The sequence below is a fragment of the Calidris pugnax genome, unplaced genomic scaffold (genome assembly GCF_001431845.1).
Source record: "Calidris pugnax isolate Ruff unplaced genomic scaffold, ASM143184v1 scaffold36, whole genome shotgun sequence".
Classification (NCBI taxonomy): domain Eukaryota; kingdom Metazoa; phylum Chordata; class Aves; order Charadriiformes; family Scolopacidae; genus Calidris; species Calidris pugnax.
Window position 1 is genome coordinate 3,389,221 of NW_015090825.1, and position 15,578 is coordinate 3,404,798.

At 47.2% G+C, this 15,578-nt stretch overlaps 1 protein-coding gene across 1 annotated transcript in view; it reads right to left on the minus strand.

The window, feature by feature from the left end:
• The window catches only part of PARVB (parvin beta), a 75,150-nt gene that overhangs the window by 57,801 nt on the left and 1,771 nt on the right, over positions 1-15,578 (minus strand). The window lies entirely within an intron of this gene.

Genomic DNA, 15,578 nt, shown 5'->3' on the forward strand with positions numbered 1-15,578 from the left:
CCTTCAGGTACTGGAAGGCTGCTATTAGGTCTCCCCGGAGCCTCCTCTTCTCCAGGCTGAACAACCCCAGTTGGTTGTACCCCAGAAGGTGTACCCTAAACACTCAACACATACTTTTCATCGCACCACATCATGAGATTGCTCATGCCCAGCTCTACCTTCCTCATGTCCTGCCTGCACCCAGGGCAGTAAAGCAGCGGATTGCAAGTGAACTGACACATCGCACTATACAGGCAGACGCTGTAAAATACAAAGAAGTTTTCTCAATGGTTTCCAGATAAGTTATATGTGGAAAATTATTTCACTTGTAGCTCTGAGCACCAGAGGAGCCTGCCAAGACAAGCACTTCAGACCTCACGATAAAAGAAAGTCTGGAACTCACGAGCCCATGGTCAGATAAAAGCACATCCAAGAGGGGAAGGTACAGTGAAGGTAGCAGCTGCCATAAAAGCATCCAGATGTTAAACTCTGCCAGGTTTACGTAAGAAATAGACACCACCATGTCCTAACGGAGCTGCTGAAGACCATGTAGAAAGAGAGGAGTTCAGGCCTCTGACTGCCATTCCAGTCCATTCTCCCAAACACAGCCCTCAAGAGATAACGAAATGCAATCATGAAACAATAGCAAGCCCAAGAATCAAATCAAAACAAGTCCAAAGCACAAGAAAATGTCACATTTCACCCAAATATCAAAAAGACCTGCAGCTGTTATTATTTGCTTACTTAGTCAGCATACCAAAGTCTTACAGTAGTTGCAGTTCTAGCTTTCTATGGTCTCTTCTAAAGCTTTTACACTGATAATACCAGGCCCTATGAGCTAGCCCAGGACGTGGGGCTGAAAAGTCTTAAAGATGTTCAAGCTCACTTACTTGTCAGTCCCAAAATAGCTTTCTAACTACACAGCCTCTCCGACTCACCCTCACTAAAGAAGGCAGAGCAGCAGCCCGGTGGAATCCAATGCTTTCCTCCTCACTGAAAGGTGTGTGTTTTGCTCACAGGCAAAAAAGATGGAAAAAAAATATCATACTCTTACTAGTACCTCCGTGCAAAACCAGTAAAAAGACCCTGTTGAGAAGCACAGTTCCACTGCACACCCTTGTATTCACATGCTCATAAATCATTAATTCACAGACTTCATGCTGTTTAAGAAATGTCCTTACTCCAGCCTTTGATGGGTCTAAGCTGCCAGAGAGATGCATAAGATCATTGAATAATTCAGGGTGGAAAGGACCTCAAGGGGTCTCTAGCTGAACTTCCTCCTCAAAGCAGGGTCAGCTCTAAGACCAAACCAGGTTGCTCAGGACTTTGTGTCTTAAAACCTCTAAGAATGGAGGCTGCACAAACTCTTTGGGCATCCTGTCCCACTGCTTCAAGGCCCTCAGCATGCAGAAGTTTCTCCCTTTGTCCAGACTGAACCTCATTTGTTTCAGTTTATACTTCTTGTCTCTCTTCTCTGCTACGTACAACGGTGAAGAACCTGGCTCCACCTTCTCCACAATCTCCTCAGCTATCTAAAAATGTCCCTGAAGCAGTCTCATCCATAGGCTGAACAAGCCCAGCTCCCTCAGCTCTCCTCATAAGTGCTCCAGCTGCCACCCTGGTGGCCCACCACTGAAGGTGCTCCAGTTTAGCCATGTCCTTCCTGTACTGAGGAGCCCAAAACCAGACATTATGTATCAGCTGGGATATAAGGAATGCTAAGTAGAGGCAGATAATCACCTTGTTCAATCTACTGCCTGTGGTTCTGTCAATACAGCCCAGGATATTGTTGGTCTTCACAGAAATGGCATACTGCTGTCCCATGGTCAGCTCGTTGCCTACCAGGGCCCGTAGGGCTTTTCCAGCAGAGCTGCCCCTCAGGTAGGCCATCTCCAGCCTGTATCACTGCAGGGGGCTCTTCTATCCTGAGTGCAGGACTTTTCACTTGTTCTTGTTGGATTTCAGGGTCTTCCCAGCCCATTTCTCCCACCTGTCTACCTCTCCCTGAAGGGGCAGCCCTCCCCTCCAGCGCATCAGCTGGTCACCCAGTTTGGTGTCATCTGCAAACTGTACAAGCACGCACTCCATCACCTCCTCCAGGTCATTGATGAAGATGCTAAACAGGTCACATCCCAGGACAGACCATGAGACAAACTGATCACACAACAGAGGGACAGCGCCACAGGAAACCATGAGGATCTTCCCCCCACCTTTTCTTGCAGGGGGATTAGTTACTCTGGTTTTACTCTTCCCATGGAACAGATAGGAAAACTTTCATGCTCCCAATATGGCTCCAGAGAATCATTTGGCCAGCGATGCTGTAACACACCAAAGCACTCGGCCTCCCTACAACTCCAGTGCCCATCTCCCGTGCATTCGGTACAAAAGTGGAATCCCCCAGCTCAGACAGTTTCAAAGCGATTGTATCTGTGTTCCTGGAGAAACCTCTTACAGCAAATGGAGGAACCCAGTGAGGATGCCTTCTACCAAGATTCCGGGCAGTACAGCATCTGCATGTAATGCCATTCATGGGAAGAAAAGTCACTCGCTAAAAACTAGCATTTGTTACCAGTTTTCCACAGAAAAGAAAATCCACGTGTTCCCTGTTGGTTAAAGAGCTGAGATAAAGGCTTTTTACCAGGTGCTCAACTGGCTTAGCAAACCTTGGTACCTGTAATCTGTTGGTTAACATATAAATGACAAGAATTAAGGGATCAGAAATATACAGGTGGAAAGACAGTATAAAACAAACACCTTAAGTGCCAGAGTCATGGCTTGGTGAAGCATAGCTCCCCAGCTGCCTTATTGCTCTCACTAACGATGTCAGCAGAGAAACAGCCAGCACCTTTTTTAGGTTTTTAAACTAAACGATATAAAGCTAAATGATACTGAAGATCTGAGGTGACAACTGAAACTGTGGCCCCTCACTGTGTTAATGCTGCTGCAGTGCTGCAGTAAGAGCGGTCATTTTCAAGACAGTGGTCTAATTAAGGACATCATAAGTGATCAAGAGGGAACCTATTAGTCTGAATTCGTGGGAGCAGTCAGATGAAAAACTCACAAACCCCCAGTTATCCCAGACCTGTCATGGAAACGTAATATTCCTTTTTCCTTCAACCATACAGCAGAGAGCAGACACTAAGGCCAGTCCCTCCCCCCTTCCAATTACTATCTGTCCCCCTCCCTGATGAGGGAGCCCCCCCAAAAAACCCAGCTCCGCAGAATCAGAGAAATGTTTCTTGGAAGGAGGTCCAAGGTGCAGTTTGAAGCTGGATAATTGCCACATCATATGAGGTCGGTCATGATGGCTTCTCCCCTTCCACATGCAAAAAAAACGCTATCAGTTTGTCTGGCAGAGAGTATCAGATCCGCTACAGAGGCAGCAGATCTGGTTTGCTCCCAGACAATCACCACCTGGCACAGCATGACATCCTGCACCCAATTAAAACCCAGCTTCCCAATGATAGGGCTCCACTATACACGCTTATTTAATTACCTAATTAGAGAGACAAGATTCCTGTCACCCCAAATTCAGTACAGATCAAAGATATATCTATAACGTTAGCATTCCTGCAGCCTGCTAAATTTTTTAATGGAACCATTTCACTGTAACATTTCCAGGAGCCATACACAGGGAAGGAGGCAAACAGTTATCCCGAGGGACAATTTTATAACCCTATTCCTGAGAAGGAATATTAAGCAGACAATGCAAGCCTGGATGCCCTGGTATTTCATCCTATTCTAGCATTTCTGAAGAAAATCCTGTCGATTTTGCAAAGCCCCTAAATCCATCTGCTGGACTATGCAAGCCAGAGAGCAAACATTATTCTATTTTAAAATGACAGGAGTGTCTGCATCTGTTTAATAACACACATGCATACATCTGCCAAACAGATCTAGTGGGAAGACCCTTTCTGAGGATTACACATTTTTCTATTTAAAGACAGTAAAAGAGACACCATGCCTCTATACAGAGATCAGAATAGCTCTCCTCATCCCACTCTCACAGTCTCCTTCCTTCCTTCCTCCAAATAGACTGTGTATGCAACCATCTCAGCTAATTAAAAATTAGCAGTAAGGCCATATGGCAGCTATAATGGAAAATACACTATTTCTTTTTTTCAGTGGATTTCATTATGGTTCAACCACACAATGAAAGAAGTACTAATGGAGGAACTGGAATTCCAGGAGCCAGAACAGCTTGCTTGTTTTATAACCAAAATGCAGCGTATGTGGAAAAGAGATTTTGTAAGAGTTTATAGCTGATCACCAGATAGGTCTCCAGGATTGTAAAGAAGCTTTTTCTTAACTTGGAGAAACAACCACTGAGAGACAAAACAGAATTCCCAAAGATCCCGTTGCTCACCACTACCAAAGCCAAAACCAGAATCCCATCCCGTGGCCTCCCCTCTCAGCCTAAGGGCTCTGCAGAGGGGTCTGCAGCCGGCGCACGGAAACAGAACATTTGTGCAGGAGTTATAATTAGAAGCTTCATTGTATGGATGGATGTTTCTCCACGAGGAAGTGGCAGTGATTTAAGGGCCCGAAGAGTACGGAGCCACTGCTCTAGGCCAGTAGATGCTGCCAGGTGTGCATGTTCTCTCCACATCTGGTTTTCACAGTAAGAACTGTGAACCGGATTCAAATTACAAAACCCTAAAAATACGCCTGTTAGCCATAACACTTTTCCAGCTAAACTAGACATACACAACAGAAGTCATGAATTTTGGGTTACAGCCTTCTACTTGGCCAACGGAAGAGTCCAAATTAGGAAATTTATACCTGAGCAGGCTGAATACACCTCACCCTGGAGAGATCACTTGGCCACTAACCTACTAGCTGTGCAACACAGAGGTTCCTGTGCCCAATTCCCCTCCGTGGTCAGCCCACCCCCAAAGATAAAAGGGGGTCACTGTCACTCACATGAGAACTGATGGATTAGATCCCCTGCACACAGTCCTTCCTCCAATGGTGGGGACAGCATGCACCATCACCAAGTGGCCTGTCCTGCAGTAGACAGGTCCCAGGATCCAGCGCTCCTCCTGGGCGCAGCCTAGAAGAGTCCCCTGAAAAGCTGGGCTCTTCCCACTAATCACCCTGCCCCTCCTTCCCTTCCACACACTTTTCTGGGCATGTTCAGTTTGGAGAACAGGAGGCTGAGGGGAGACCTCATTGCCCTCTACACCTACCTGAAACCAGGTTGTAGAGAGGTGGGTGTTGGCCTCTTCTCCCAAGGGAATAATGACAGGAGCAGAGGAAATGGTCTGAAGTTGCAGCAGAGGAGGTTTAGATTAGACATTGAGAAGAATTACTTTACTGAGAGGGTGGTCAGGCACTGGAACAGCCTGCCCAGGGAGGTGGTGGAGTCACCATCCCTGGAGGTGTTTAAGAAACATGTAGAAGTGGCACTTACAGGGCATGCTCTAGTGCCCGAGATTGTTGGTTTGTGTCTGTTTGTGGGTGGGTGTGGATTTTTTGGGGTTTGGTTTGTGTTTTTTTTTTTTGTGGTTGGACTCGATCTCAAAGGTCCCTTCCAACCATGAATATTCTGTGATTCTCCTCACCACAACACACGCCACACTTTCCTCCACCGCCAAGGGCAGGAAGCACAGATGCAGCCTACGACGACGACCAGAGGCAGGTCACTGCACCCACTGGGACAGCATGGAAAGCAAGGGCTGGTCCACATATGACATACACACCCTGGGGAAAACCTGCCGCAGATGGGCATGCTCTACAAGTTACAGCAAACAACTCTGACAACTGCATTGATTGATTTTACTGTGCCCTGAAGAAAAAAATAAGGTTTCTCGGTCATAACGTGTATATACAACACATGTCACAGAGCAGACGTATGAAGGAAAGGATAAGCAACTACTGAAGTCATCATGCAAAACAGCTCAATTAGAGGGCTGTGCAGAGTAAGACATCTTTCAGTGGACACCATGGCAGCTCACCAGAGCAGAGCCTGTGCATCAGTAACGTCCAGACACTGGCACAGGCCAGACCTTCTCTGGAGCCATGTGGTTGACTTTCAGGTCTCTAGCTTCTACAAGAGAATATCCAGATCCTGTTAGTTCAAAGATCCTGGAGGTTTGCTGAAGTCACAATTGCTGTAACGAGCAGAGGTTGGCACAAGGAGAAGCCTTTGGGAAATCATAGAATCATAGAATCGTCTAGGTTGGAAGAGACCCTTGGGATCATCGAGTCCAACCATCTACCCTACTCTACAAAATCATCCCCTACACCATGTCCCTTAGCACTGCATCTAAACAGCCCTTAAACACAGCCAGGGATGGTGACTCCACCACCTCCCTGGGCAGCCTGTTCCAATGCCCGACCACTCTCTCTGTGAAAAATTCCTTCCTAATGTTCAATCTAAACCTACCCTGTTGGAGCTTGAAGCCGTTCCCTCTCGTTCTGTCACTAATTACCTGTGAGAAGAGACCAGCACCAACCTCTCTACAGTGTCCTTTCAAGTAGTTGTAGAGAGTGATGAGGTCTCCCCTCAGCCTCCTCTTCCTCATACTAAACAGTCCCAGCTCCTTCAGCCGCTCTTCATATGATTTGTCTTCCAGCCCCCTCACCAGCTTCGTTGCCCTCCTCTGCACTCGCTCCAGCACCTCGACCGGCTCATATTCAGCCGTTTGTCAACTAGAACCCCCAGGTCTCTTTCCTCCAGGCAGCTCCAGCCACACTTCCCCCAGCCTGTAGCGCTGCAGGGGGTTATTGTGGCCCAAGTGCAGGACCTTGCACTTGCCCTTGTTGAAACTCATTCCATTGGCATTGGCCCAGTGATCCAATCTATCTAGATCTTCTTGCAAAGCTTCCCTATCCTCCTGGGAGTCAAAACTCCTGCTTAACTTGGTGTCATCTGCAAACTTGCTGATGTTACGCCTTATGTCCTTATCGAGATCATCAATAAAGACATTAAACAGAAATGGTCCTAACACTGAGCCTTGAGGCACACCACTTGTGACCGGCCGCCAGCTGGACGTAAATCCATTGAGCACAACTCTTTGGGACCTTCCAGTCAGCCAGTGCTTGATCCAGCAGATCGTGTGCTCATCCACTCCGTGTGAAGCCAGTTTTTCCACTAGATTTGTGTGAGGGACCGTATCAAATGCTTTTTGGAAGTCCAGGTATACTGTATCGACAGCCTTTCCCTCATCCAATAATCTGGTTATCTTGTCATAGAAGCAGATCAGGTTTGTCTGGCAGGACCTGCCTTTCAAAAATCCATGCTGGCTAGGCCTGATCCCTTGATTGCCAATTATGTGGGTTTTGATGGCATTTAAGATGACCTGCTCCATGACCTTCCCCGGTATCGAGGTTAGACTGACAGGTCTATAGTTTCCTGGATGCTCCCTTCCTTCCTCTTGCTGGCCCTCAGGTCTTCTGAAACAACTGTGAGTTAAGAGGGCTGGCCCTGAACCTGCTGCCATGGGGGAGACCTTGCCCCATCAGCATAAGAACATGGACAGTCTGAAAAGGCTGAAAAGGGAACAAGACTCCAGGGTTAGGAAGGCACGCACAGAGCCTCCTGCGTTACCAGCAGCAGCAAGGATGACAAGGATCACAAACAGAAGACGTTAAAGGAAAGGCAGAAAACTCCTCTTTATGATACAGGTCAGTATCTCTGTATGGTCACATATTCACATCAGATCATGTATCTACATCAAGACACCATGTCCCAGGAACCCTAACACGGGCAACCTCTCAGGTGTGTATTTGCAGGCCAAGATTTCTAGCAGTGTCCAAGAGATTTGTACACTCAACTAACAATTTGACATCCAAATACCTCAGCAGCAGGTTTGAAATACCAGCTACACTGACACTTCCACAGCTACAAACCTGAATCTCCTCAGCTGCATCCGCAACACTGTATGCATAAGGTACAAGGGCTAAATTTTCTTCCCAGTAACACCAATTCCTGCAACCAGCAGACTCTACCTCACACTGGTCTTGCCACAGACCATGTAACACTGCATCCCTCAGCAACAAGTTGCTCTGACACGCTTTAGCTGGCAAGCTCTTTCCATTGCGGATCTCCCAAATCTCCTACCATCAAAGTGTGAGCCAAAGCTCAAAGCAGTGCCTTGGAAAACTTCACCAGCTTTATCCGTTTTCGGATCGGCTGCCTGTAACAGTTCTTTAAGTACACAAAAAGACATTTAGCACTGTTATGCATAACAGTACTAAATCTTCTGGACTCCTCTATTGCCGACATGCAGATCAGTAGGATGCATTTATATTAATAAAGAGATCTTAAATATTACAACTCTTTAAAGGAAAAAAAAAAATACAAACAAGTGTTTAAGTCAGTGTGATACAACGCATTGCAGAACACAGCCTGATCTCCCTGCATAGATCCACCAAGATCTTATGGTGGGACCAAGAATGCCCCCTTCATACCATCCACCAGGGAGCATCTGGACAGACTTTACATAGAAGTGTGACTTCGCAGCTGCCCCCACTTATGAATCAGGTCCACATGCAGCCTTCCACACGTCAAGAGTCCCACAGGGCCCACCCACACACTCCTCAAAACAAACGGCCAAATGTCAGCTTCTAGAAATCTTTCCCAACATATCAGGATTAATAAATCCTCTAGAAAAAAATTCAAATAAACAGGTATCACCAAACAAGCACTTTTAAGTAAGGGTAGACTCGTTTTTAAGGAGAGAAAGGAAAACAAAAAGTGTTGATAACCACCTGGCTGAGGTTCTATGACACAACATAACAATGTTCTTACAATGAATCTTGTATTAGTGACTGCAACTCTGAAAAGAAGACAACTTCTAAATGTCTGTTTTTTCTTAAACAGAAGCAAGTCATTTTCTTCAATTCACTACTGAAGAACTACAGAGCCGTTTCACGTATCTTACTGCATCCTGTCTGGAAGAAAACTTTCAGCTGTAATTCAAAACTCTATTGTCTCACCGACAGAGCGAGCCTGAAGCTGCACTGGGCAAACCATCCGAGCCTAGCTGCAGTTACAGGAGAAAAACATAGGGTTTAATGACATGATTTCACTGAATTTCACTGAATTTTAGAGTTGGAAGGGACCATAGAGATCATCTAGTCCAACTCCCCTGCTGAAGCAGGATTGCCTAGAGCTAGAGCATGTTACTCAGGACTGCATCCAGGCGGGTCTTGAAAATCTCCAAGGAAGGGGACTCCACACCCTCCCTGGGCAGCCTGTTCCAGGGCTCTGCCACCCTCACTGTGAAGAAGTTTCTCCTCATATTTGAGTGGAACCTCTTATGTTCCAGCTTGTGCCCGTTGCCCCTCGTCCTCTCACTGGGAACCACTGAAAAGAGTCCGGCTCCCTCCCCTTTCAACCCTCCCTTGAGATACTTGTATTGATAAGGTCTCCCCTCAGCCTTCTCTTCTCCAGACTAAAGAGTCCCAGCTCTCTCAGTCTCTCCTCAGGGAGATGCTCCAATCCTTGAATCATCTTTGTTGCCCTTCGCTGGACTCTTTCTAGTAGTCCCCTGTCCCTCTTGAACTGGGGAGCCCAGAACTGGACGCAGTACTCCAGTTGTGGCCTCATCAGTGCAGAGTAGAGGGGGAGAATGACTTCCCTTGACCTGCTGGTTAAAGGATGATTCCTGTGCTTGTAAAGTTTATTTCGGTTGAGACACGGACACAGATTATAACCACAGCAGAGCTTTGGCCAGAATAGAGCAGTGTCAGAACCCAAACCGGTGCTGTTCTAGGAAGAGAAGACTAAAGCCAGGCCTGGTCAGAGGTACGCCTGAGCCCTGCAGGAGAAACTCGGCAATTAGGCTACACAGGTTCCAACTGGAAATTTATGTCTCTCTGTGTTTAAGTTAGTGGTGGAAAGGATAATAAATTGAACCTGAATTTGCATATGTCTGCACACATCCTTTCTATGGATATATACACATGTCTAGAACAGTATGTAGCTTCAATATAATTATATGCAAATTCCTCTCTTAAAAAGCAAGTAATTCTGCTTAACCAGCAGCCGCCCCCTCCTCTGTTTGGGTATTTCAGCAGCAGTAGCCCCATTATGATGTACAAACTCATTTCCCCAGCCAAGTATCCTCTCAGACTGCAGCTAACGTATCTCTGTGAACCAGGAGAACGGAATTAGACCCTACGTACTTTGTACTTGTCTCATCATCCAAACAAGAATTGCCTGCCACATACTATGAGCATGGAAAGTACGTTAAGATAGGGGTGATCTCCAACACCAGTCTACTGAAAGGAAGAGCCTTAAAAATACATTGAGTACGAGGTCAGGAGACAGTAAGAAGCAACCAGTCCAAGCTTATCTCAGATTGCCCTTCAAGGATGTGCAAGAAGCAGATTTGCTCATGAAGCTTCCTGTTGGGTGAGAAATACCACAAGACTACCCAGCGCCCTGCAAGCTACCTGGCACTTTACCACTGCTCACAAATATAGATGTGCTACAATGTAGGCACCACATCGGTAACACACCTCCATCCTGACCTTTCTAGGCATCAGGTCCCAGTCCCAGTTCTTCCACAAGAGAGAGGTTAGAGCAATTACTCCACCAGTACCAGTTCATAAAGTAGGACACATGGGCACAGCCTGCATTAAACACAATCTGCAATGGCCAGGAATGGTTGTGACCAAACCCCAGGCATGAATACTACCATCAACGTTAAGCGCCACCTGCAACATTGAATTAAACGTGCCTTCCAGGTTTACATCATTTTTAGGATCTATTGAATAGGCATCTTTGAAAATCATTTTAAAGCTAAATACATTTGTTAGAAGTCTCAAGCAGCCACTAGGCAGTGGCTAAAGAAAAGGTGCAACACACCGAGACAGAGAAGTTAGATTTTTTGCAGTCTGTTTAGACAAACACACCTTTGGAGACTACATTAAAAAGAGATTTTAGCTATTTTAAGTATATCATATTCAAATGAAAGATGAGATCCATTTTCTAAGCAAGTCCAATTCTCCTATCCTTTTGTGTTCAAGGGGATGCCTTACAGACTTCAGATGTGATCGTCAGTACAAAGGCAACGAAGTAGATCTAGTTTTGAATCTCTCTTCCCTCCAGAGAGCCATTACCCACACAAGCGGGCCCATCAGTCTCAAAAAAATGATAAAGAAACCGTTTCCTCCAATTTAATTCTGCTGTTGAGTTTTTTTCCACATGTTCTTCCCTCCAGAAAGCCAAAGTGGATTGGGCAGTGAGAGCAGTCCCACCTGAAGATGGGTTTTAGCGTATGTAGAGCTGTGGGAAAGAGCAGATCAGGCAGCGCTTTTGCCTAAGGATCACGGCGCTAGAGAGGACTCAGGAAATACAGTTTCTTTCCCTGGCTTTGTCACTGGCTTGCCTTGAACAAATCCCTTCCTTTCCTCATTCACCCTCCAGCTTTTCCCCCTGCAAAACGGAGGCAACAACTGCCACCTTTCTCTGGGAGAAGAGCCTTGCCACCTAGCGAAACACCAGTCTACCAAGGCGTTTGCCAAACCGGTGCGCCAGCAGGCAAATTCCACAGCAAACTTTCCACAGCCACTCCATCTCACTGCTACACGCAGCCACGGATCCCAAGAACAACACTTTAACCTCTGCTGATGGGTGTAAAACCTTCAGCTGCTATTGCAATAATTCTGCCCTCTGTAGCACTGTCATCTCTCACCTTCTTTCCCGCCCCCCCGCCCCTTCTATTGATTTCATCACCCACAATAAACTGCTCTTTTCTGGAGCAGTTTCCTGTGCCCACCCTCAATCCTGTCACTGGGAAACAACACCAAGCAATTAAGTATGTTGTATTTCTCTGACTCCTCCATATAGGCTATATATATATGCACACAGATACCATAATAGAAGGTTTATTTAGCCAAACACCTGCTGCCCAGATCTTTCATACAGCGTATTATGAGGAAAAGAAAACAAGGCTCTGCAAGCAGGCAAGGAGTGATGCTGGCAGCAAACCCCCTCCTTTATTTCAGTGCAAAGGCATCACTCTGACCCACAGGAAAGGGGAGATTTTAAAGTTCCTTTTACAGATGGAGATGGAACACAACACAATCTGAAACAGTATTTTCTACAGGGTCTGAAAAGAGGCTAAGGCATCACCTACCTTACAAACTGTATCCTGCTATGGGCCCTGCCAGCACCCCAATAGTTTCCTAAGCTATTTAGAGCGTATTTTGGAGCTCCTGAACAGATGTGCCAAAGTTTAGCAACCACGTTACAGATGTGGCACATCTTGAACGCCCAAGATACACCAAGGCAGCATCGTGGTGCAGAAACAACAGGCAAACTTAGATTTCTGCAGATTTCCACATAGCCTGATGGGGCGGGTATAAACCAAGGGGTCACACGAGCACTGGAACAAACACATCCCGCTTTTCTAAGGATGTGTGTCGTGACTGATTGTAACATTTAAGAACACGGCGCTCTTCCCATAGTCGTGTCCTTTCTCCAGCTGTTTCCCTCCCACCTGGGGTCTCTATTAGCATGTGAGGAGGGCTGAGCACATCAGCAGGTTTTCCTGCGGTGGGATCCCACCAAGGCGTCCCTACACTCATTGGTCACCCATTTTGACACTATCTGCAGCCATTTACTAATACTTAAGAATGGTAGTTTTCTCTCAGGGGCGTTTTTAGCCAAACTATGGGTTAACAATATTGCTGGGAAGGAAGAGGAAGGGAGGAGCCAAACAGACACTGAGATCACCCCCCCCTTACTTCCATAGGAAACCAGGGTAAAAACGGCTGCCCCATGAGCAACAGTGGCTGCTCTTTCTTTTAAGTAAGGGCTGCCCAAGAAGTCAGTTTAACCATGAGAATTCAGAAACATAAATATAAGGTGTAACAGTGTGAAGCAGAGCTCCAAGGTAAAAATTCAGGAGCTTCCTCCAGCAGTTAAGCAACCTGTAAAATTTGACTTAAAATGTTGAAGAATTTAACCCAAAATCTTAACCTTATCTCATCTACCAGTACCCACAAAGCGCTATGTCATGCTAAAGCGAGAACAGCAGCAAAGCTGTTTACAGGCTGTGGTAAATAATTTGAGTAGTGCCACAGTGACTGCCACCAGCACACCTAGGAACCTTATTTATCCTCCATGTCTGTCACAAAGCAACGGTATGAGCTTACGCTGGCTGCCTTGATAAGCCTAACACTTCTCTCCCATTTGTAGCCCCTCTAAAAATAGACTGCAGCGTGTTATAAGGTAGTTAGCTAAAAAAAAAAAAAAAAAAAAAAATTAACTTAGTTGCTTATGGGTTGGCAGCCACACATTGTTGTTGTTTATGACACGGCTGCTACCCATGATTAAAAAACAGAAAACCCGCATAAGTAACCAACAAAAACTTTCTGAGTGTCGTTGTAAGGATCTCTGAGCAGCGGGACTCAGAAGTTGTGCACAAAGACGAAAAGGATGAATATAACTGGATTACAACTCTTGCACAGACCGGAGGAGGGCTGAGACGGTGACACCGGGCCCGCATTTATGCTATGACACAAGAGACAAGCAGCAAGAGCAAGAAGCATAAAGGGCTCTCTGGCTTGACACCCTTTCATGCCGTTAGAGGGGGAGGAGGCAAGAATGATTTTTATTTGTGACAAACCAGCGGCCAGCACTTCCATGTGCTGCTGCGGAGAGGGCACCATTCACGCTGGGAAGATGACTCTGACCTCTGCTGGTCCCCTCAGAGAAAACCAGCAGAACCTGCCAGGAGGGAGAGAGGGAGGAGAATCCCCAGGGCAGAGCTAAAACTTCCAATTCACTTCTGCTTCTCACTCACATACAAAGATTTGGTTTCTAGCCCTGAAATCTGCTCCTGAGGCTGCCCGGGTCCTACCACAACCCATGGACCACCCTCCTTCTCCACCACTGCTGGCCCCACCTCACCACTCCTTAGCCTTGGGCCCCTTGAGAACCACCCCACTGGGCAGAGAAAGTGCAAACTGTGCCTTAAAACGTCCAAGGGAGGAAAAGATGAAAGGGCAACGCAGGGTCTGGGCCGCCCGCAGCAGCACAGCATGTCACACCCAATGGGGAGCTCCATGGGCTTGTAAACCATCTTCTCTCCCTTCATGTTTTCAGACTGGAAGGAATACCCAAATTAAAAACTGAGTCATGCGTTTCCATTTCCTCCCCATCACACTGACTCAAGCGGGACCTCAACACTTTACATCACCGCAGTAGAAGTTCCCCACTAAACGCCGAGGGTCCATTCCACCACCAAGAAGAGCTGCGGCCACAAGGGTAGGCAAAATAAGGGACAAACTCAGCAAAACGAGTGGGTGGCCCCTCCAAAAGAGGTCGCCTCAAAAAAACATCATCCGGTCATGCTGAAATGTCTCATTTAAGAAGGGACCCTGCCAATCTCTTTAAGTTTCGAAGTCGCCTTTGAATGCAACACTTTGTCAGAGCATGTGGTCGGCATCCCCAGCTGGAGATGAGTCTTCTCCACCATCTTCCTTAAGAAGCAAACGAGATCAGGAGGATGGCATGACCGCTTCTGCTGCTCCTCAGCAGAACCACGTTGGAGAAACTCGATTAAAAATAGATAATAAAGGAAATGCCGGTAAGCCACACCAAAACAGCCAGGAGAAGGAAAAGGAAGCAATTTCCTTGAGCCAGGTTTTGAGGCCAAGTATATTATTTTTAAATATTAGAAAGCTGCCTTCTAAATGTTGCTGGCAATTATTAGACTCAATATGGGTAAAACATGTGCTCCCTCAGCAGCCAGCTGAAAAGAGGCTGAAACTCGCATTATGTCCCTACCCTACACCCAGCAGACGCCGGAACAAAAAAAAAGCAAGGCCAGAAAGTCAAAATTGTACTAAAGCGTAAGGCAAGGACACCCAGTTTTGCTGCTAGCAGGGGGTTAGCAGTTTGGCGACAACGTGGAGGAAGAGCTTCTCTGCAGAAGGCAGAAATTTAGCCAGGGAGGGAAGCAGAGGAGGACAAGAGTACGCCGCCCTCGGAGGAGACAACACTCAGGAGGAGGAGGAAAGGTCCACTTTGTGTACGGAGGGCTGGGACCGCCTTTATCGAGTCTGGCGGGCAAGACCTCCTCTCCCTATCTACAACAGCAACCAAAAACAAGCCAGCTGTGTTGTCGGAGGGCAAACAGTGCTATCCCCACACAGCTGCTGCTGTGTGCTGGCCAACGGTTGTGCCAGTGTCTTGCACGCCTGCACACGAGGCCGAAATGGGGGTGTGAGCAGAGGGGTGGGCGTCCAGCGGGGGCCACCCCACCACCTGGATGGACACAGGTGCGGGTCCCCCCAGGGTTTGGGGCTGAGGGAGCTGCTCCGGTTCCCCCCGCACCACGGGCAGGCGCCAGCCGTGCCACGACCCCGAGGGACACATACCCCACATCCCCTTGCCAAATGCCAGTGCTCGAGGGCTGGATGTTTTGGCTGGATATATTGGGTGGTGATAAAACGCTCCGGGCAAAGCATCTGCACCCACGCGAAGCCTAGGGACGAAGCGGGCCTGGAATGAAACACGGGTGGATTTTACCACTCCCTCGAGGCTCCCTCAGCTCCCAGACGGGAAGAAACGACGCCCGCAGCCTCCTTGGTCTCCAGAAGTTTATTTTACAGCAGAAAGCAGCTTCTGGGGGCGG